The 25,042-nt window shown below is 37.3% G+C and overlaps 1 pseudogene; it reads left to right on the top strand.

Moving 5' to 3' along the window:
* Positions 1 to 13,396: 13,396 nt before the first annotated feature.
* LOC102896983 lies at positions 13,397 to 23,891 on the top strand (annotated as a pseudogene).
* The last annotated feature ends 1,151 nt before the right edge of the window (positions 23,892 to 25,042 follow it).

Genomic DNA, 25,042 nt, shown 5'->3' with positions numbered 1-25,042 from the left:
ATAAAAGATTGACACGTAAAGGGCATGAAAATGTAATATTCATTTTTACAATCACATGTTCCCTACGAAGACTTTCTTTCTTTCTTTCTTTCTTTCTTTTTTTAGGTCTACTGTATAAGTTATACTTGGCAATTTGAATTTAGATCCAAGCAATTTCTCTTAAATCAAAGGGCATCTAGAAAGTTGATAAAATAGGGAACTAAATATCCCTGAGTCTTAAGTTTTAAAGTAAATGGAAACACAAATACATTAAGTAATCCTGCATGTATCCTTTTTTTAGGTCTGTTTCCTTCAAGTTTATTGCTTATCTTTTTTGTAAAAAGAATTTTAAAAATAAGGCTTAAAGTAGTAATATAAAAATTATTTTATTATTAAGTAATTAAAATTAATTGAATTTAAGTTTGGTAAAGTATTCAATAAAATTTTAAAAAGTACAACCTCTAAGACAAATTATATTGAAAGAGGGTAGTGGGAAGAAGAATATATCTATACCTAGGCTAAAAGTAGTAAATAAGCAGAAAACTTAGATCTGAGTTTCTTGGTAGTTAGGGCAAAAATAAATCATGTCGGATGATGTATTTCTCACCTAATCCAAGGAATTATATTTTTGCATTCAAAGAAACCTTTTCTCCAACATTCTAAGAGCAATTTATCGCAAAAATGATTACATATGAGACATTTAATATGGTAGACAATACATTCAACTTATAGTTTAAGGAAATGCAGAAACAATCTTCACATGGCAATTTCTTACAACCCTTTCTAAAATAGAAAGAAAAACCTAAGTCGAACTTGTGAAAGTATGTCTGTGTTAAATTACTAATGGGATTTTTCAAATGTGATCCAATTGCTGCAGTGGTAAACTGTTAAGATTTGAAGCTGAGGCAATGAGCTCCCCTCTCATGATTCAAATGTCCCAGATGAGCTTGTGAGAAGAGGAGCAGAGAAGAGAATTTACAATGAAACCTTTTCCTAAAATCCCAGATTTCTGGATTGTAAATTGGTAAGAGCTACAAATAGTGTAGATACTATGTGTATAGAAAGCAAAGTTCTGTTAGGCAAGTTAAAGAGTCTTTTGTAAACTTCTGCCCAGATGGAAGTTCTCACTTATATTTTCATAGAAGTGAATTACCGAAAGGTTTGGGGAAAATTAATGGTTGTGATTTTTATATATTAAATTGGCTGCTTGCATGTTATTTGGAAAAAAAATATAAAGTATTCATCAACCCCCTGAATGAAAAAAATGCTTAAACTATCATTTTCTAGCTCATGTGGTGGGATAACCTATTGACACAGCTGTCTTAATCTATGTGTGGCAAAATATTTGCTTACTAATGATCATTCCTCATCACCATTTCGCTTAGAGGAGTATTTTGCAAAGAAAAGAAACCGATAGTGGTAAAGATTGTGGTAAGAAATTTGCTTTGTGTTCTTTTTTACTTGAAATGTTTTATTGATATATAGATTCATATGCAATTGTAAGAGGTAATACAGATTCAATTTATACTTTTCCAGTTTTTCTCAATGGTAACATTTTACAATCTATAATATATCATCACAAGTATGTTGACATTAATATAATCCACTGATATTATTTAGATGTCCCCAATTTTACTTGTGTGTGTGTATGCATGTTTAGTTCTATACAATTTTATACAGTTCCTGTATCTATCACCACAGTCGAGATACTGAACAATTTCATCATCGCAAGGATCCCTCCTGTTGCCTTTTTATAACTATACTCACTTATCTCCTCTTTTACACCTCTTGCCCCATCCCAAACCCCTGGCAACTACCAATCTGCCCTTCATTTCTAAAGTTTGCCATTTCGAAATGTTATATAAATGGAATCATGTACTATGTAACCTTTAGAACTGGCGTTTTTTTTTTTTTTTTTTTACTCATCATAATTTCCTGAAGATCCATCTAAATTGTTGCAAATATCAGTAGTTTTTCCCTTTTTAATGTTCATTAATATCCCATGGCACTAGAGTTCCATAGTTTCTTTAACTACTCATCTGTTGAAGGACATATGGGCTGTTTCAAGTTTTTGGCTATTACAAATTAAGCTGCTGTGAAAATACATGTACAGCTTTTGGTGTGGACATGAGTTTTAATTTCTCTGGGATAAATGTCCCAAGAGTGCAAATGCTGGATTAAAAAGTAAGTGCATGTTTAGCTGTATAAGAAACCACCAAGCTGTTTTCCAGAGTGGCTGAACATTTTTACCTCTTACCAAGTGTGTCATCTAGTTTTTGTACATACTTATCAGCATTTGGTGTTGTCACTTTTTTAGTTCAGCTATTCTGATAGGTATCCAGTAATATTTCAATGTGGTTTTAATTTTCATTTATCTGATGGCTACTGGAGTTCAATATCTTTTCATGTGCTTATTTACTATCCACATATCCTCTTCAGTAAAATGTCTATTGATGTCTTTTGTCCTGCTCTGTATTTTAAAGTGCACAATTTTCTAACTTCAGTTATGGATTATTTTTAATTGGAAAATACGTTCATACAATATACAAATGATTTGTCATTGTTTCATTTCAAACACAGATGCCAACACATTTCCCACAGATACAATCCTTATATTTATACTCAGGATTCACTTGAGAGCTGGGCAACAAAGAATAAGAGAAATGGCTTCTAAAACACTCTTAAAATTTTTTTAATTTCATAAAACATTTGGCATCCTTAGAGATTCTAATTGTTTCAGTTAATTAGCTAATAATTAAAGACAGTGATGGACAACAAATTTACATTTAAAAAATACATCTGAATATGCTGCACTCCCCATCAACAACTAGTTTCAGCTCACAGAAAAAGTCCAAAAAGAGGCAGCAGGGACTGTGAGAAGATGTCTAACCTACGTTGAGGAGCTGGGCTCAGCATGACCTTCAAGACAAGCACCAATTGCTAACCCTTGCCATGTGGTTTATTACCAGTGAGTGGCAGTAGAGAACTGATAGAGTGGCAAGAGGGGCTGAATCTCATCTCGGTCAGGCACAGACCGGTGTAACACCAAAGCCTGGGTGCTTGACGGCAGTCTCTTTACAGTGAGAAAAGAAGTGAGTAATGATGGCTGGAATGGAGAAAGTAGTGGTGCCCCCAGGGCCTATATCTGTCTAGGGTCCCACATAGAAGGGGAGGTTTCCAAACCAGTGAAGATAGAGATGGTTAGGAGGGAATAGACAGAGAAAGCAAGAGACGAAAGGAGGAACAGGACATGGCTTTGAACAGTTGTTTGGGGAAAAGAATAAAGCCCCAGACCTATGTGGAGAAATATTGCATTTGTTTTTCTTTCCTTCTAGGACCATACCACTGAGAGTGGCTTTTAGAAACTATAAACCCAGGCGTGTGGCTTGTTGGTAGTGGATAGTGAGTGAATGAATAGCCCATTTACTATTATTTTTTTTAATTTTGAGGTCTACATATATTAGTCCAATCTCCATTCTCCTCCTCAATTGCTCTTTAAAGCTACAGTCTGGATAGAACCAATACCACCCCAATTAAAGAGAAAAGAAATTTAAACCAATAGACTAAAAGATTGACACAAATGACTTGAGGAATGAATACAAAGTTCCCCACTATTCCCCTGCCTATCTTCCCCCTTAGTCACCATGATCTTTTACTTCTAATTTTCAAAACCAAATTCATTAAACGAGTTGGCCTCATTTCCTTATTCCCTGTCACTCTTTGTCTTGACTTTTCCTTCCTCCTCTCCTCCAGTGTAGTTCTTGCTAATGACCTTCATGTCACTAAATCCCACAAGCATTTTTTCAGTTTTCATCTTGAGCACTCGGCAGCATTTTTTATTTGAATGCCCCTTGTAGCCTCCTACTTCTTTTTAGACTTATCTTCTTCTACTGAGACCTTAAAAGTTGGAGCCCCTCAAGACTATTTCTACACCTTTTCTCAGTCTATATCCGTAGGTATGGAATGTCATCCATACTTTATTTGAAGCCACCAAATTCTTTCCATTGAATCAAACTTACTGTGTTAATCAAACTTACTTGCTCTCCTGCCCCACCTCAATTCACTCTCTATAGTGTTATTTTTAAAAGGTAATCTTGTCACTACTCTGCTCTTAAAGACTAACTCCTGCTCCTGCTGGACTCTCCTACTGCCACCAGCCTTAAGCTCTATCAACATATCTTCCTTTCAGTTCTTTCTGTCTCAAGGTTTTTGCTAAGACAGTTTCCTCTGCCTGGAATATTTCTACTATCCTCCCTACCCCCACCCAGCTTCATTTAGTTTTTTCCTAATCATCCTTCAGGTTTTAGCCCAAACGTTACTTCCCCAGATAATCTTCCTGACAACACCAAAATAGATCACATGCTTCAGAGACCCCTGAACTGTTCCTTTATAGGCTTTTCACTGTTTTTGTTTTTTTGTTTTTTAGTTTGGTGATTATTTGAATTACTCAACTAAGCTCCAAAAGAGAAGGTGCCCTTGGTATTAATCCCTTCTGTATCCCCAGAACCCGGTACAGAGAACAAGTAAAGAAACCAACTAGTCATAATTGTTCAAAAGTGTGAAGATTTTTCCATTCCCCTCTCCCCCTCCCACCCCCCAGGTCTCCATGAAGTGGGTCTTCCACAGAGGGCATGGAGATCCTCTAATAGGTGCACTGGGACTTGAAAGTGAGCATGAATTGTGACTATCTCATACTCAATTATGCTAAGTTCAATTTCTGATGATGTGCTTTTCTGATTATTTAAATAATTCTTCAAAGTCCTGTTCAACCAGGAAGTTGTCTCAGATTTTATTCTTTAAATGTTTTAAAATAACATTTGTAGAGCATTTTATAATACACAAAGTATATACATTTTCATTATATCATTTGGATCCCAAAACACCTCTGAAGTAACATATTATTCTTAATCGACAGATATGGAAAATAAGGTTTAGAGGCACTAAGTGACTAAATAAGTTCTCTTAGCTAATAAGGGGCTGAGCAGGGGCTTCATTGCAGATTTTGCAATGGCCAATTCTGTCTTATCCTACCGCTAGATAGGATAAGAATTTGGACCTATATGGTTAACAATATCCCAAGAATGTTGTAGCTTGCATCATAGCTACATACATAGAATATATAACATCACAGCATTTGTGTGTGTGTGTGTGTGTGTGTGTGTGTGTGTGTGTGTGTGTTTGAGTGTGATAATTTGGGGAGAATACATTCATCTGTATCAGTTTTTCTTATACTGGAAAAGAGACATTTGATTTAAATAGTTGCCTTTGTCAAATAGCCAAGTGCAGACCTTGCCTCTTGGACTAAGGAACTTTACTGAGTCAGAGGAACAGATAATTGCACTTAATCACATGTAAAACAGCTACCAGGAAACATTGCTACTTATTCCATAATCTATTCTCCCTATTTCCCCATCACCCTTCATATTCCACTCATATATCAAAACTCATCTAAGAAGGAAACACTGTCAGCAGTATTTATCATTTGTTCAGCATGAGAACACTTGTTTCTGTGCGGTGAATATATCCACTTATAAGCAAACACAGTAATACTCTGAAAAACAACAACAACAAAAAAAACACAAAAAAACTGTGTTAATGAACCATTGTCCACATAATAAATACCATTGTCTTTTTCTTAAAAATAGAATGAGATTGACTAATTAACACTGGACCAGACACTGGAATTTGTTTCCAATTAGCAATGGCGAATTTTCGCAGATTCATCTGAGCTTCTCTGTCTCATCACTGGTGAACTTGTAAGCAATTTGAGAGGCAGTTTGCAGGGGGTTAGGGATGCAAATGGGACCTGTAATTTTTAACCTTGTCCAGATATGCTCCTAGGAATTGGGAGACATATGAGAAGCAGACTTATTTTTCTATGTAGATTCTTTGAAATCCAAGGATTTTATTTTTACCATATTCAAAAAATAAAGATAAAAATTTTAAGAGAAAAAAATATAGTCATAAATTTTTCTAAACTGGCTGATTTTCTCCTCTTTCCATATTTCTCCCTATACTTTCCCCGCTTCTCTGCCAGAGTTGTTTATTAAACTAGCTGATAATCTGTTATTTTCAAACTTCTGGCAAGTGAGTTTTAGAAATATTTCCTAAGGAAACTTATTGTCTGATTATATAAATATAGGTGTTCAGGGGTTTTGTTGTTTTAGAAGATTTAAACAACATAGATGAGAGTTTGTAAAAATAAAATATGATGCATTCATCTATTGGAATACTATGCAGGCACTGGGTTTTTGTTTTTACTTTTAGTATGCCTCATATTTTTTTTTATAGCTTGATGTACTGGATAAAAGAAACTCCTATAAATAGGCCTTTAGTAGTGGTAAAGTATGCATGTGTGGGAGCATTCTAGAGTCTATTGATTACATCTCAGTTTTTTAGAAAGCCTGTGCCTCTGGTCTGTAAACTTCACAAGTGTTTCTCAGTTATTTTCTCCCCTCTTAGGTGGGACAAAATGCTTAGAGTGGGATGGAGTTGGGTATTTAACTTCCCCTAAATTGGAAGGCTAGAGCTGACTTGAGTGGGTGTTTCCTTCCCCCAATGAGTCAGGTTCTACTAACACTCCAGGTGAAAATGAAGGGTCAAAACTTGCCCTTTGTAATCAAATCTATTTCCTAGGCTCCAAGTTCTCCAAGAAACCATTGAGGAGGTTCTGGTTAACTAGTTTCTCCTGAGGGCAGGCCTTGTTAAGAACAGAGTGCTCCAGCAGAGTTGATTCAAAATGGTTCCTTCTTCCTTCTGTCTGCGGGAAGCAGGAGGGAATTTTTCTTTAACGTTTCCTAAAGGATTTTTTCTTTAACGTTTCCTGTGGGAACCTGCTCAAGCTCCTGGAGGTAAGTCTCACAAAATTGTGGAAGCCCCCTGTGATTGGGTCCCCTGGAGTTTTTACACACTGAGCTGCCAGTAATTTCTCAATTGCAGTTCAGGTTTTGCTATCCTGGTACCGGTTTCTGCTGAGTTTTTGCTCTGGTAAGACATGACTCCCTATGTTTACTTGTCAGTCACCCCAATCTGGGGGGCAGAGATTTTGCCCTGGTTTCTCCCCTCCCTTATGGATCCAAGAAGAGTTGTTGACTTTTCAGTGCGTTTAGTTTTTCACTTGTTGGGATGAAATGACTACTGCTAAGCTCTTTAAATGCAGAGCGGAAAGTGGCTCGAAATTGATTTTTAACAAGACACTGAGGTTTTTCCTAATGAACATTAATGAATATTTATTATAAGAGAACTAGAAGAAGTCAGTAGTGCAAAAGGAATCAATCCCCCGCAGATACCAAGGGACAACTTAAGTTTTGTGGACATCAAAAGTTACACGTAGATTTTCCACTGTGTGGAGCGTTATGCCCCCAGTTCCTGCGTTGTTCGAGGGTAACTGTACTAATTTCTCATTTTTATTTTTATTTTACTGAAATTATATTCTTTTGTGGACAGCATTTCTGTGTAAATTTTATAATGAAGCTTTTTACTGATGGTGGTATATCATATTTGGCCTCTATTTGGGTGCATCATTACTACCCAATCTAATTTTCCCAGGTCAAATTTGCAAATCTAACCTATTCAAGGAGATTGAATTCTTCCATCATTTAGTCAAATTTTTATTGTGTGTAGATTTAGCAATTTTTTTAGATTTGCTTATGTTCTTTATATCTTCTTAAAAAGCCTGAATTTTTCTAGGTTAATATGTGCAGCCAGTTTTTGAACCATTATAATGAAGTGGGGTGTGGACCACGGGGAGAGACAGAAGAAAGAAGTCAAGTGCAGAAAAGAAAGAAGATACTGTGGTGGAAAAATGAGAGAACGTCTATGTAATAGCTTCTCTTTTCCCCATGATGTATGAAGCAAGGCAAGCAACTAAGAGTGAAGGAGGAGAACATGAGTAAGGTTTGGGAGAGAGGAGAATGTTTGATGTAGTTATTTTGGAGAGAAAAGTCATGAGAAATCCTCTTATTAGGGAAGTGTGGAAGACTTATTAGTTTGTTTTACGTGATATTTTGAGATTGGTGGTCTTGGATTGTGAGACTAGCCATGTATTTTTTCCCCCACTATGTTTAGCTGCTTGAGTTTAGGAGCATGGCACAGTTGAGTTGCCCCTGAGTAGGCAAGGTGTTCATGGCTGGAGGGAGAAAGCATTGTTCCCATAATTATCTCTTTTTTCTCCTGTGTCATCAAACTTTTACTCACTGATTATGTCCTTTGGTATAAAATATGTCTAGTACCTATCACCCTTAAGCAACAAGGAATCCAAAGGATAATACAAACAAACGAGACCTTTCTATTACCTTACTCCTCTTAAAAGAGCCAACCTACCACCCCATTTGTCTGTTCCCTTCACAGCTTCTTAAATGAGTTTTCTATAATCTCAACTCCATTTCCTCATTTCATATTTTCTCTTAACCCATTCCAATTAAGCTTCCCTCCCATCACTCCATGGAGACTGTGTTTATGACACACCCAGTGACCACCACTGCCCGGAATCTATAGTTCACTCTCAGACCTCATCTTACTTGATCTCTCAGCCCTTGGACACTTGAAATATTTTCTTCTTTTGGATATCTTGATACCACCCATCCCTCTTTCCCACCCATTTTATTAGATGCTCCTTTGGGGTCGCCTTTGCAAAAGTTTTAAATATTGCAGATCACATTCTTGGCAATCACTTTTTCTTTATCTAATTTATCTTTCTTAGGGAATCTTCTATGTTACCAACCACTTAAATATTACTTATATGCTAATGGGCTTCATAAATAGATTTTCCAATGTTAGAAAATCCTTTCATACCTGGATCTACTGTTGCTTATGACGTAGTGTTATTTTTTGCTTGATGAATGCAATTTGCTAATGCTTTATTTAGGAGTTTTGCAACTGTTATTTATCAATGAGGCTACCTATAATTTTTGATTTGAATTAAACTCAGAATTTTTCAAAATAAGTCCTATTTTAAAAAAATTCTATATGCAAACTAAAATAGTTTTAATAGAACTTTCATTTCCAGAAACAGTAATAAAGGCAATAAGGCATTTTGTAAAATATGGTCCTGAACAAGTCACAGTAAAAAATAATGTATACTTCCATTTCCTCAAAACAGAGTGTACTTTCTGTTCCTCAGCCTTGGAAACAAGGCGAACAACAGTCCATAAATAATGTCGGCTAAAGGCTGCCAACACAAAGCTCAAGCAGCTGAACGTGGACACCTCTTAAAAGAATTTGGGAGAAGCTGACCAAACAATCCAAATTCAATTTTTAATAATGGATCCAAAGTCGAAGTGGTTCCTCCCATGTAGCAGTGCCTCTGGAGCCTGGCCCCACTGGTGCTCACCTGTGCTGTGCTCCCAAGCAAACCCTGATGCTCCTGCTCCAGACTGTTTTTTATTTTTAGAGTTTCAGCATGCAGGGAGCTCTGGTGTGAATGTGGTAAATGTAGATGCCATGTGGGTATCTTAAGGGTTGGAGTAAAAGTATTTTCCTAAACCTGTAGGGTAGGCCAGGTGTCAGATAGCTCATTTCCTGTTTGTCCTAATTCCTCATACACATTTGTAGACCTGAGACCACAGACCTTTGCTATGTCATCATAATCACATCTAATGTCCATCCTAATCTATGATTCATCTTCTGTGCCTGGATTTAACAATAATACCTACACATAAAACGATCTGCTGTTACAATGCATGTGGTCACAAAACATGAATGATCTGTAGATCAAGCGTTTTTAACCATAATTGGCATGCCTCAAATTCACAGCCAGAATCCCCAAGATAAAAAATATTTGCACAATATAAATAATAAGACACATACACATACTTCTCATAGAACTGTGCTTTGGAAAACTCTATTTGTTGAGATCTAATGAAGAAATATTTTGCTAAACTGCTTCAGGCTTTTTTGTTCAGAAAAATCTATCATAGTAGGACAAATTTATTAGATGTGCAGACAAGAAAGATATGCCCATGACAATGAGAAAGTTTTAATGTCTTTCAAATTCTATTAAGTGACCTGCAGAAATGTTTAAGTGTTCTTAGGATACTCAGTTGAGCTGAAATGTGACACCAAATGAGTAACAAAATGTGTGCAGCAGCCATTTCTTGAGGTCAAACCTGGTCCCCAAATATGCAAAAAAGCATCAGGACACAACTAGTTGGCTTCCTCCCATCTCATCGCAAATTTTATGAACCTGTGTGGATTTCACAAAAGATTCACATTATTCTGCTAGATTGGTATAGAGGATTTGTTTTAACCTCCCAACCTTGATCTTCCTAGTCTTTTAAGAGATGCTCACATATTACTCCAAAGTAATATGTGGGTAAAGGGGGTAAAGGGGGTAAAGTGGAGAGGGGCTGGGGGAGCAGGGCGGCGGGGAATGGAACTGGTCGTTCTTTATCCAGGAGGAACCTGGTTCTGTATGGTGCAGAGGAGTGAGGCTGACTTTGAAGTACAAGCTTCCTCCACTTCTGATAATTACTATATTCTTGTTTTATGTTCTCAAAAATTTGTTCTGGAGTCGTTAGGCACCCGGGGCTGCCGGGCAGTGGCAGGTAGTTGCAGAATCGGCTGTAGGTTCCGCATTTGTAGTGCGGAGTTCGGATCTTGGGTGAGGAGTGCAGCCAGGCAGAGGGACGCAGCGCCGCCGCTTGGGGGAACTGGGCTCAGCAGCGCCGCCCCGGCTGCTGCAACGTCGCTCCGCTTGCTGCCGCCAAGTGGCCAGGGACCACAGCCCAAGTGGCTGGAACTGCTTCCCACTTTCTGGGTACTCAGTGGAACGCACAGGCTAAGCCGGCTCCAAAGGTTCCTCCAGCACCCCTACAGGAAGTGATTTTAATAATAATGGTCACAGTGATCACCGGAATATACAGTGATTGATTAGCAATTATAAAGTATTATGTAAACATCAAACACACAAAAAATAGTGAAATAATTGAAATTCAGTCTCTGAGATTTAAGGAAAAAGAAACCACACTTACTGCTTTATATTTTAATATTTTTCCTCTTAGTTTATAATTTTGGAAGACTTTAAAAATACCAGACCTATGATCCCAATTTCTCAAGTGTGAGGAATTCTTTTTAACACAAAATATTTTACAGGCTGTTATGTGATTAAGTTCATTGCTAGTGTCTTCTAGTGAGAAAACACATCAGAAAAAGCTATATTGGTTCATTAATATATTTAAATAAATCTGTATTTCATTAGCCATGGGCTGCTTGTGGTGTTGTCAAAAGGGGAGCTCTATGGTGAAGGGGAAAAGAAGTACAAATGAGTAGTTGATAGATGGTCACAGGGATGGCGAGCATGGCATAGGGAATGCAGTCAGCAGTAATGTGATGGCTATGTGTAGAGCCAGAGGGAATGAATAATCAAGAGGATTGTTTCATAAACTATATAAATGTCTAACCAATGTGCTGTGTACTTGAAAGTAATAATAAAATAAAATGCATAAAAAGGGGGTGGGGAGCTCTAGAGTCAGATTGCCTGGTGTCTAATCCTGTTCCATCACTTTCTTGTGTGTAACAAAGGTAACCTCTAGATAGATCAGTTTCCTAATATTTAAAATGGGGAATAAAAATACATTCTTCATAGAGTATCAATGAACTTTGACAGTTCATTGATCCATGACATGATAAGCCCCTAGGAGAATACTTGGCCCATAGTATATCCATTTTTAAAATAACACACATATTTGCATCAGACTTATTTTTTAGTCAACATGTAATTTCCAATGGGCTGTATAGTTTAGAGACTAAGAATTGTAGTCCTGGAGGGCAGGGACTGTCTTGTTGATTTGCATCTTCAGCACAGTGCCTGGTAAGTAGTGGATACCTGAGTGAATGAAATCAGACAGATCTGATTCCAGTCATAGCTTTGCCATTTATAAGCAGCTACCTAAGTCACTTGACCTCTCAGCTGTAAAGTGAGTATAACTTCATAGATTTGTTATGAGGATAAAGTGAGCTAATTCATGTAAAGTACTTAGTGTAGTACTTGGCATGTACTGTATCAGAGATGTTGTTATAAGCAGGAATTTGGACTGAGACTGAATTCAGACTGAACCTGAGATGTTAAACTCTATATCAGCCTATTCAACTATCCATCAGTGTTATAGCTGAAAACCCCTGCCCAGGAAAGCAGTTTGTAACTCTACCATTTCTTAACTTCCTCCTCTTCCTCCTGCTAACTAAACCAGAAAAATAAATTTCTACAGCTTCTTTTGACGACTCTAGTGTGTAAGATACAATTGGATGGCTAATCAACAGCCATTTCTTCCTCTCTTGCTCTCGGGACCCCCATTTGTTTAGAATGAGGGAATATATTGGATTTTTGTTTTTAATCCTTCATTCCCTCTCTGTGTTAGAATTATTCATGTATATCTTTTGGCACGTGACTTTGTAGCACTTTCCACTGGCCTAGGCAGAGTATATATCCCTCTCAGTTTCTGTTTGGACTTGGCCAGGTGATTCATTTAGCAAATGGAATGTTACTGGACATGACATGAACAGAGACTCTAAATTTGTGTGATTTTACCTACCTTCTTGTACACCTACCATTTGCAATGAGAAAAATATTCCATGGGTAGTCCGTAATGCCAGAATAAGATAATATATGGATCAAACATGAAACCACACACAACCTAGATCCGAGCCCAATTAATCCCAGCCAAACCTAGCAGAGTCATAGGTGACCTACAGGCCCATAATAGAGAAACAACTGCTTGTTCTTATAAACAACTAAGATTTTGGGAGTTGCTTGTTATGGAGTATTATCACAGAAATACCTGACTAATACAGGCAGCAATCTGCCCAGTCCAGAGGATGAATTATAATTGATCTAAGCTAATTCTGTTGTTCTTTTCCATATACCTGATTCCCAGATTCTCTTGGAGCTAGTGGTGACCAAATGATCCACTCTTGGCCAATGAAATATATGAAGATATATACTGAGGACATCTGGAAAACCTTTAGCTTCCCTGATAAAAGGCATAGTAGGAGCTGGAAGTAATCTTTCTATCTTCTTCTTTGCTTGAAAATTCAGTGGGTATATTGAGGCCATAAATTGAAAGGCACAAAATGAAAAGCTGAGGATGAATGGAGCAAACAAATACAAAGCCTAGGCTTCTGATGACATGGCTTACTAGTTGACCAACATCAACAACCACCTATCACTACAGTTCTTATTTAGTCAGATTTTCTGTTTCTTGATTCCCAAGGCATTCCTAACCTAATATATATATATAATAACATTGGTTTAGTCATCCTAGTCAGTTTCTCAGAGGTGAGTGATGAAAGAGAAAAGGGAGCTATGTGATCATCATTCCCCTCACACAGACTCTAAAGAAAAAAAACCAAACGTATTTATTAGGTTATCAGAGCCTGATTTTTTTACTGTGCTGCCTCTTTGTCAAATGTTTATAATAACAATGAAGCAATTAGGTTATGGTTGCCTTTAACCAAAAATGTGATGGTGATTGATTTGGATATAGAAAAGTACATCCTGGCCCGTGTTGGAGGTCACTATGTCAAATGGTGTTTTCTGAAAAGGAAGCTACACAAAGCATCTCTTAGAGGATTGCTAGGGAGCAAGCTGCCAAAGGTGTTCAAGAAATGTATGTTGTATGTGATACCACCATCTTCAACTTGCACTGGGTGTGTACATCCTCAGTGTGCATTTTGAGTGTGTGAATGGCTATCAGATGAAGAGAAAAAATTGCCAAAAAAGTCTACCTACCAGACTTTTCCTTGGCTGAGATACATGAAGATTAGGTACATGAGCCAGGGAACGTGATGCCTACACAGACCATTCTTGGAAAAGCTCTCTATGTTGAAGACTGTTCATTTGTAAAAGCAAAATGTGGAATAAAGATGAATTGTCCTTGTTAAAACACGCAATTCAAGCTCTTCTCAAAGCCAAGAAGACATAAAGGAAGACATAAAATATATTTCCTTAGTTGAAGAAAAACCTATTGTGGGTTCTGTGTTCCTGCAGAACCCCTCGGTGTTGGAGTCAGTAGCTGTGAAGGGGTTGGCGGGGGAGCAGCCTCAACTCAACTAGCAGCATGAAACTAGCCTGTCCCATTACCATGTCTCTTTTAAACTGGCTGGTAGACCTAACCAGTGGGAACATTAACAAGGAAAAAAAGACAGAAAATGGATTCAAGAATACACCAAAATCCTTGATGACATCTTTGCTTCTTTGGTAGAAAATAACACTTCCTCCGATTTATTTAAGAACCTCAAGATCTGATGACAAACTTAGCATTCTGATACTCCTCACTACTGACTGTGAAATAATTGCTGTGCTTGCAAGATCCCAATAGTAACAGCAACTGGAATGTGTTTAGAGAGTACTAGAAACAAAGACAGCCAGTGATGGTGTCAATTTATGGTACATCATAAATTGAATGATGAATTTTGAAAACTTGAATACTTAAAGGGTTTAGTAACTAGGAAGTCAATCTAATTAACTGTAGGACTTTCATAGTCTAGTATAGTCTGTTTAAGCTGCTGTAACAAAATGCCATAGCCTGAATAGCTTAAAAAACAGTCATTTACCCCCCACAGTTCTGGAGGGTGGGAAGTTCAAGATCAAGGTGCCAGTAGATTTGGTATCTGGTGAGGGTCTACTTCTTGGTTCATGGATGCTGTCTTTTTGCTGTGTTCTCACATGGTGGAAGGGGGCAATGAAGCTTTCAGATGTTTCTTTTATAAGGACACCAATCCCATTCATGAGGGCTCTGACTTCATACCTCATCACCTCCCAAAGATCCCACATCCAAACACCATGGCAATGGGGATTAGGTTTTTACATACAAGTTTTGGGGACTGTAAACATTCAGTTTATACTAGGAACCAATGAAATCATTGAAGACACCACAGTAGGAGACTTCTGGAATGCATTTGAAGATGTTTCGAGTCTCTTGGAAAATGAAGAAGAATTACTGATGTTGAAACTTAAGAACTAGCTACCAGGAGGAACTTTTAAAGATATAATGCCCTCCAGGTTTGATGATCTGATGGCCAGCATTCCATTGCTTGAGTATACAAGGTAAGACTACAAATTGGATTTTTTTCTAGGCTGCTGAACTACTTTGTTTGGCCAGATTGAGGTTCTGAGTTGTATAATGTTTATCAAAAAATGTGGAACAATGTCTTTACTGAGACATGTCTGATGCAGCTAATATCCTGGTCTATATGGGAATTCCAAAGGACATTGTGACCAAGAAGAAGTCCTTAAAACTGTCCAAGATAGGAATTCTCATGAACTCACAATATAACAATTTACTGAAGGAAAAGAAGACAGGAGTCTTCTGGCACATATATGCTGGTAAAGACATGGAAAAGATACAAAAAATTCTTTAAAAGGCATCAGAAGAGTAAGTTCAAGAAAACTCAGTAACTATGATCCTATTTAGCCATCAGAACTGGCATTTAGACTAATCACTAAGAAAATATCTTCATCAAGAGTATAGAGTTCAAGGCTGGGCTATTATACAGTTTCTTAGAGTTGTGGCATTTTCCACAGTAGGAATTCTATATGAGGTTCATAACTTGTATAGCTATGCCAAAGTAGATGAAGATTTTGTTTCTCCAGAGCATTTTAACTAGTGCTTCTGGCTTACTCAGGAATTCTGTTATCTGTTAGAGATTCATACCAATCGTGAAGATAACTTACAGATGAAGAATGTTTTCTACCACGTAGTCAAAGATGCAGGTACTATAGTGAAAGCCAGCAGATTCAGTTTGGCAAACCCTAAGGGTTCTAGAGATGCCTTACCCCTGCACAGGGAAAGTGAATTATTGGCAGCTGTTCAAACTCTTCAGGCAAAATTCCTGTGGACTTTGAGAATCATGTTACTTAATCTTTTTTTTTTTTTTTTTAAACTCCACTGGACTTTTAAGAGTATTCTGTCTAACTTGTATTTCTAGTGTTTATAGACACTAAATGTGTGTGTAGTAACTATTTACAGACATTCATCCTTAAACTGTGACTTCTCACCTAGTACAGAGTTTTACCAAGCTTTAAAAACAAAACCATTTATCAGCCCTGTTATGTTATACCCTAGCCACTTGATTGGATAGCTTAGTCAAAATGTATTTATAACTATTAGTAATAACTCTGCACAATTTATTTGGATTGCATTTTGTTTTGTGTTTGAAGATGCCCTCCTCTGTACTTTAGAATTTAGAAGAGCAATGGAACAGCTAATGATACAGCAAAGAAGAGCAAAGAACAGCTAATGATACAGTTCTTATTGTATTGTATAGTGTTGGCACTACGTAGCAGAAATCAACTCCTGTGCAATTCTTGGTGTTAATCATTCTTGTCAAATAAAGTTTTTGATTTAAATGAAGCTTTGCAAATTTTAGGTGTTGAACATTTTGTATTAAAGTATTCAGATAATTTTTTAAAGTTTACAAAATAGTTTTGCTAAAAAAAAAGTGATGTGTCAAAATATGTAAGGCAAAACTAATAGAACTGTAAAGAGAAAGAGAAGAATCCACTCTCATAATTGGAGACTTCAACACCCCTTTATCAGAATGAACAGATCCAGTAGGCAAAAAATCAGTAGGGACATAATCGAACTCAACAGTACCATCAATCAACTAGATATAACAGACAGCTACAGACCACATTTTCTAACAACAACAAAATATATATTCTTAAATTCACATGGAACATTCCCCAAGATAAACATTCACCAAGACTACATTCTGGACATAAAACATACGTTAACAAATTTAAGAATAGAAATCAATTTCTGCTATTAGACTACAATGAAATTTACTAGGAATTAATAACAGAAAGATAACTGGAAAGTCTCAGAATATGTTGAGATTAAACAATGCACTTCTAAATAATACATTAGTCAAAAAAGATATCTCAAGAGAAATTTAAAAATACTTTTAATTAAATGAAAATAAAAACATAACTTATCAAACTATGTGAGATGCAGTAAAAACAGTGCTTAGCTATAAGATGTATTATTTAATTGTACACTTGAAACCTAATTGATTTTATTAACCAATGTCACCCCAATAATTTTAATAAAATAAATAATTAAATTAACCACTACATATAAAATTAGGCATAGTTCCAAAGAGTAAGCCAAAAAAAAAAAAAGGAAGTTTCAATAAATTTTAAACATGATATATCAAGGTTACAATTCTTTCTTTATTTTTTAAGAACGTAAATGCTATTTTGTGTGTTTTGTTTTTTAAAATTGAAATTAAATATAATTGTAAAAAATCAGTTACAAGAAAATATATAATGTTGAGTGCATAAATTAGAAAAGAAGAAATTTCTATAATTAATCATTTAAGTTTTCACCTTAAAAACTAAAAAAGAAGAGCAAATTAAATCCAACTAAGAAGAAAAGAAACAATAAAAATTAGAACAGAAATCAATTAAATTGAAAATAGGAAATCAATAGAGAAAAATTAATGACAACCAAAAGCTGAAAAGATGGATAAAATTGATAAGCCAGGCTAAGAAAAAAATAGGGAGCTCATAAATTACTAATATCAGAAGTAAGAGAAGGGACATCACTATAGATTCCATAGACATTAAAAGGACAATCAAGGAATACTATGAACAACTCTATGCTAACAAATTTGATGACCTAGATGAAATAGGCCAATTCTTTAAAAGACACAATCTGCCAGAACTTACACACACACACAAAATACACAATTTTAATAGGATTTATCTATTAATGTAATTGAATCAACAATTAATAACCTTCCAAAACAGTGCCAGGCCCAAATGGGCCCACTGGCGAATTCTACCAAACATTTAAGGAAGAAATTAAAACAATTCTCTACAATCCCTTTCAGAAAAGAGAAACAGAAGGAATATTTCCTAACTCATTCTATGAGGCTGGCATTACCCTAATACCAAACCAAAGATGTTACAAGAAAAAACTACAGACCAATATCTCTCAGGAGCATACATGTAAAAATCCTTAACAAAATATTAGTAAATTAAATTCAATGATATATAAAAAGAGTTATGTACCACCTCCAAGTGAGATTTATCTCAGGTATACATGGTTGGTTCAACATTTGAAAATCAATTATGTAATCCAACAGGCTAAAAAAGAACAATGTTATGATTATATCAATAGATGCAGACAAAGCATTTGACAATATTCAACACTCATCCATGGTAAAAACTCTCAGTAAACCAGGAATAGGAAATCTTCTCCAACTTGATAAAGAATACCTACAAAAAAACTTACAGCTAATATTATATTTAATGATGAGAAACTGGAAACTTTCACACTAAAATCAGGTACAAGGCAAAGATATGCCCTTTTACTACTTTTTTTCAACATTGGTCTAAGTTCTAGTGAATGCAACAAGACAAACAAAGGAAATAAAAGGTATACACATTGGGAAGAAAGAAGTAAAAGAAGTAAAAGTGTCTTTGTTCATAGACGACAGACATAGGGTCTATGTGGAAAATCTGAAAGAATCAACGAACTCCTGGATAAGTGCTTTTACTTATCACAGATATGTGATTTTACCAAAGTTGCAGGGTCCAAGGTTAATATACAAAAATCACTTTCCTGCAAACTTGCATGTAGAATTTGAAATTAAATTTAAAATTTACATAATACCATTTATATTAGTATTGAAAAATGAGATACTGAGGTATAAATATAGCAAAATATGTAAAAGATCTAGATGAAGAAAACTACAAAATTCTGATAAACAAAATCAAAGAATTAAATGGAGAGATAGTTCATGTTCATGAATAGGAAAATTCAATATTGTCATGATTTTAATTCTTCTCAACTTGCTCTATAGATTCTATGTAATATCAATCAAAATCCCAGCAAATTATTTGGTGCATATTACACGTTCTAAAGTTTATATGGAGAGGCAAACGACCCAGAATAGCCAACACATTATTGAAGGAGAACAAAGTTGGAGGATTGATAATACCTGACTTCAAAACTTACTATAAAGCAATAGTAATCAAAGCAGGGTGATATCAGCAAAACAACAGACAAATAGGTCAGTGGAACAGAATAGAAAGCCAAGAAATAGACCTACATAAGTATATCGACTGATCTATGACAAAGGAGCAAAGGCAATACAGTGAAACAAAGAGTCTTTTCAACAAATGGTGCTGGAACAACAGGACTTTCATATGCAAAAAAAAAAAAAAGAATATAGACACACTTTGCAAATATTAACTGAAAATGGATTACAGACCTAAATGTAAAATGCAAAACTATAAACCTCCTAAAAATAACATAGGAGAAAACTTACATGTTCTTGGGTATGGCAATAACTTTTAGATTCAACACCAGAGGCACAACTCATGAAAGAATAAACTGGACTTCATTATAAATAAAAACTCCCACTCTGGGAAAGACAATGTCAAGAGAATAAGATAGCCACAGGCCAAGAGAAAATATCAGCAAGAAACATCTCTAATAAAGAATTGTTATCCAAAATACAAAACTCAACAATAAGAAAATAGCTGATTGAAAATGAGCCAAAGACCTTAAGAGACACCTCATCAAAGAAGATATACGAATGGCAAATAAACATACAAAAATGCTTCACATAATAAGTCATCAGGGAAATATAAATTAAAACAACAATGAGATACCACTGCACTCCTATTAGGGTGGCCAAAATCTGGAACACTGACAGCACCAAATGCTAGTGAGGATGTGGAATAGAAGCTCTCATTGGTAGTGGAAATGTAAACTGGCACAGGCACTTTGAAAATCAGTTTGGTGGTTTCTTACAAAACTAAACATACTCTTACCATGTAATCCAGCAATCACCCTCCTTAGTATTTACCCAAAGGTAAACTTACAAAAACCTGCACACAGATGTTTACGGCAGGTTTATTCATAATTGCTAAACCTGGAAGCAACCAAGATGTCTTCAGTAGGTGAAAGGATGAATAAACCGTGGTACACAGAGACAATAGAATTATTCATTGCTAAAAAGAAATGAACTATCAAGCCATGAAAAGACATGGAGAAAACTTAAGTGCTACTACTAAGCAAAAGAAGGCAATCTGAAAAGGCTACATACTGTATGACTCCAACTATATGACATTCTGGAAAAGACAAAACTTTGAAGACAGTAGAAAGATAATTGGTTGCCAGGTGTTGCAGGGTAGGGAGCAGGGGTAAAAAAAGTGAAGTCATCTTAGATTATTACATACTCAAGTAGCTCACACACTGTTGCCATTTTACACTATTCAATTTATGCTATATGACACCAAGCCCTACTTGGTGTCATATAGCATAAATTGAATACTGTAAAATGCATTCTTATACAATTTCTTAAACTGGTCTATTTCAAGAATTTTTAACACCTTCATATCATAAGAAGTTGAATGAGAGATACAGCAGTTATTACAATAATTAACATAACAATATTATTGGGTACTTATGTAGAATTACATACAAATCATTTAGTATAAAGGATTCTGGTTTTGTAATCAAATTAACTAGAATTTGAGTTCTATTATTTATTCATTGTATGACTTTGGGCAATTTAATTTCTGAGCTATACTAATCAATCACTCTTCTGACTAATTTATAGTTTGGAAGATCAGTGAGGTATTCTATGGGCATTGCATTTTGTAAACTGAAGAGGGTTTTGGTTAGAAAAGTTTTTGTCAATAGTACGTGTCTCTAGGACAGCTGCGTGCAGTGACAGTGAGGCTCCAATTTTCATGTGGTTGTTCTGAGGCAGGACATCTGGTTAGAATCTTCTTTTGCTGTTTAACAATAAGCCTGTCTTCATGTGATGCTGATGGGCCTGCTCTGAAACTGGGTATGCTATAGTTTCAGGTCATACTGGCTTATAACCAATTTATCACACGTACCTTTGCAACTTAAGGACAGGAACCGTTTCTAACTCACCTATTCACAAAGTACATACTCGGAAACTTATTAAATGAAATTGAATTTTTGGACACCAGAAATATCCAGGCACCCAATCCTTGGTATGATTTAGAACATTCCGGGTCTTTGCAGGGAAGCAGAGCTTCCTTGGATTTCCTCGTGCTCCAGTAGAAAGCCCTAGCCTCCCACCACTCCTCACATACCATGAGAATTAGACCTATATCTACTTCTCTGGTTAACTGCTCTGAACTGAAATGATAATAAAATGTCCCATATCTCTTAGGGAGCCAAACGGTTACAACACAGACTAGATCCGTAGGTTAAGCCCCAGGACAGCAGTACTATCTCCTTTGGTATAAATCCCAGACCTTGGAGAAATCTCTAGGTCATAAAAGTTGAGACACATGGGGTCATCTGGCCCCAGGAGGTATTAAGGAGCAAGGACCCAGACTCATTTTATTTTTAAGGAGGTTATTTTAGCAGGGGAGGGAAACAGCTGCCTCCTTCTTTATAAGCAGAGAAATCCAGCTACTTATATAAGACATTTGACCTGGCTCTCATTGCTATACTATGGGAGGCCAGCATATTTCATATTTACTGTAAGGTGCTAACATGAAATCTGTCTCTGATCCAGAATACCTTGTATGCATATTCAGGATAAAATTAATAAAGGTAAATATTAAAAACTCGATGGTTTTGACATAATTATAAAATTGTCTCTAGAGTTTCTAGCTGAGGGGATTGATGACCAAGATGTGGCCTGAATTGTAGGTCACATACACGCACACTTTGTTTAGGGAAAAAACTTACAAGTATGGGGTAGGGTATAGCAGAAGCATGCAGTGACTGAGAAGTGAAAGGGTAGAGGAACTATATAGCACAGCTGGGACTTGGGGAAGCCAAGAATTCCCACTCCCAGGGGCATGCTGTGACAGGTTTAGGGGACAGACCTCAAAAGTCTTGGAGGTGAGGGTTCTTTTGTAATCTGTCCGCTGCTATTTGAGAAGTTACACCCCTGTGTGGGGGTGGGGTGTTCCAGAGGCTTGAGGGGAAGGCAGGTGTGTGTCTCTTCAGGTACAGAGAGGCTCCTCCCCCAGCAGCTTCAGGTCCTCCAGAGACAGACCATCTTGTCAGAAAGAGCCAGGGTAGAACGTAACCCTTCATGGCTGATCCACGGCGCCAGCTTTGTCTCCAAGATGGGGGTGTATCCAGGAGCTCCAGCTTCCAGGGCTTGGAGGAAGGATGAAGATCCAGAAACTTCAAAGCATCCAACATTGGAAGGTGAGAACACCAGCAACAGAGCACACTCAGGGTGGGAGTCAGTCAATTTCTTGGCTCTGTCATTCAATGGATTTTTAAAAACCGGTGGTGGGGTAGGGGGGCGGGGTAGGAGAACAGCCAAAAAGCAAAAACAAAAAATAAAACGAACCCTAAAGCTAACAAGCACTGCTATCGCTTTGATGACTCAAGTTCAAAAGGGAATATCTTTATTGTCAAGGGAGACTCCACTCACCTATCTTCCTCAGAGACAATTCTTCGTGGGTTACTCAGAGGCTCCCAAAGAGGTACCAACCAGACTGGGCACAGACAAAGAGCCATGCAACGGCTGGAGCCCTGGAGCCCTCAGAGGGGCATTTACAGCACGCCAGCCTCTCCACCCTAATCCAGAAAAAGGCAAATGGATGAGGTGGCCCAGCCCAGGCAGAGGGAGGCACCCCTGCCACCTGGTATTTGTTGAAGTCCCAAATGATGTGGTTTGGCCAGCAGATTGGGATTAGGGTCAGCACGAGGCAGACCACGAACTCCTTGTCTACAAAGGCATTATAACCTGTTCCCAGCAAGCAGACCAAAAGGTTCAGTAGGGCTACAAGGAAGATGGTGATGCAAAGGGATGTGGGCAGCGTGCTGCTCTTGCGGGCAGTGCCTGCCACAGAGATGTTTACTTTACAATACATCTGGCCTGTGTTCATACCTCACAGGACATCCACAGCCCCTCCTATACCAGCTGGGATGACAATTCTGTTGTGGAGGGAAGTGGTTACCTTCCATGGGGGCAGGGTCCAGGCTTTCGCCCAGCTGGGCAACATCAGAATGGTGCCTAGGGTTTCCAGACCAGCCGAGGCAAGGCCGAGAAGGGGTATGAAGGAAACAAAAGGGCCTCCAGAGTGTGGGAGTAGGGGCGCAAGTGGGGATCACTTGACCACTGCTCAGCCAGTGAGGAGGGATGGAGACCTCAACTCCAACTCAGACTTTTAGGAGGAAGGATGCTCCAGACTAGGGGTGCTGTGTTCACTAGATACCCAGGAATGGTGCTGAGAAAAGCCCACCTGCTGGCTTGGGGGATCACATTGGCTAAGGGATAGAGTCCCAGAGCCAAATGGAGCTTGAATTTCCAATCACCACGTACTAGTGCTGTGACCTTGGGCAATTCACCTAACCTTCCTGGACCTCAGTGTCCTACCCTGCAAAACAGAGATAACAAGACTGCAATTTTAACATATAACTACATCCTAAAGTGCAGATTAAATGGCACATGGTGAGCCTTAAGTAAATACTGGATATTATTCTCTTTATTATGTTATTGTTATTTCTTTGGGGCCCTTAAGAAAGTTGCAATTATCTCTGTGATAAGATATTTCATGCCTGACTCTCCTTTTACCATCCCCACCTCCTTCTACCCCCACCTCCACAAACATACATCTGGACTAGCGCACTAATAGAGTGGGATGAGGGTCAGTGTCATTGTGGCTTGCGTGAAGGTATATGTCGAATCATGCTGCCTCCTTTGAATTGTATAAAGAATTTTGTATACCATACTAGGCTTCTCTAGTTTGTTAATATATTTAACAATGAATTATCAAAGCATTGCCATCCTAATTGCACAAAGATATTATATAGTACTCTTACAATCAGGGACTATCAGAGCTGGAAGTCAGCTCAGAGATGACAGCCACCTCCCACTTTACTGATGAAGAAACAGATGCCCATGGAAATTTAACTGATTTTTCCAGTAATTTAGCAGAGCTATTGTGACTGAGTTGAGAGTTGGGCTATACTTTCTTTGCTCTCCAAGAGCTGCCTAGGGGTAGATTCTATAACATCCTGAATTGGAAAATATAAGCCCATATTACTGGCATGCACATCACCACTGCTAGAGGTTTTCCAAAATGCAGAGATATTCAAGGTGGCCTAATCTGATTAAATAAAGTCAGAAAATAACAATTCATTTTCCTTGGTTCAAGATATTCCTGATTATTGGACACATGAATAAAGATAAACTTTCTGGATAGTTTAGTTTTGATAGCCAATCACGTTTCCATGCTCCTTCATGGGATCAAAACCATGAGAATTAGACTGAGAATTAGTTCCTCATGAAACTCAAAGAATGTGCTCACACACAGGAATGAAACAGCAATGTTTTTTAAGAGTCACTGTGGAACAGAAAGCAAGCCAATCTTCCCTCCTGATGTTGAGGGATGTGAGGAATGGAAAGCAGCCTCAACTATCCAGTGAGACACTATTCTGAGACTGGAAAGCCTGTATTCAATTTTCTTTAGCAACCTCACTGCTTGACTAAAATTAATGGACTATGCTGCCCATGTTGTAGAATATATAACTCTGTAATGGTTTCTGGGAGTACTTGGAGCCTAAGAAATAGATTTGGTTACATAGGGCAAGCTTTGGCCCTTCATTTTTACCTTGACTTTGAATGTAAGTAAAAGCTGTACACCTACCTTCTCTTACCTTCTTTAGTCTATGGTCTCCTCCATTCAACAAATATGAGTGCTTCTGGTATGTCATACAGCCTGCTCCTTCATTTCATTTTTTACTTTTATTCATCATGCTGTGGAATTCATAATTCATAGTTGCTAGTGAGGAGTTCTGACTCTAATCTGTTCTCTTGGGTAAAGTCTGCAGAGATTCAGGCCGAGGGCATCTCAAACCTAAGTAGGTACAGGATCTACTCTTATTCAGAAATGAAATCTTTTAAGCTGCTTGTTTCTCCTTCTCTCCAGCACCAAAAGAAGCTGCAATTAAGCAGCAAAGCCATACGTTTTTTATTTATTGAAGTAGGGCCATGTAACAAAACACAGCCCTTTTAGTGATAAAAAAAAAATTAAAGCCTCATATAAACTTAATACAAGCACAAAGCTAGTAAGAGGTAGAGCTGGAGCTAGTGTCTT

Source organism: Pteropus alecto, unplaced genomic scaffold (assembly GCF_000325575.1).
Source record: "Pteropus alecto unplaced genomic scaffold, ASM32557v1 scaffold3, whole genome shotgun sequence".
In the NCBI taxonomy this organism is placed as follows: Eukaryota; Metazoa; Chordata; class Mammalia; order Chiroptera; family Pteropodidae; genus Pteropus; species Pteropus alecto.
Note: the sequence above shows the minus strand (reverse complement) of the source record. Positions and strands in the feature narration are given on the sequence as shown.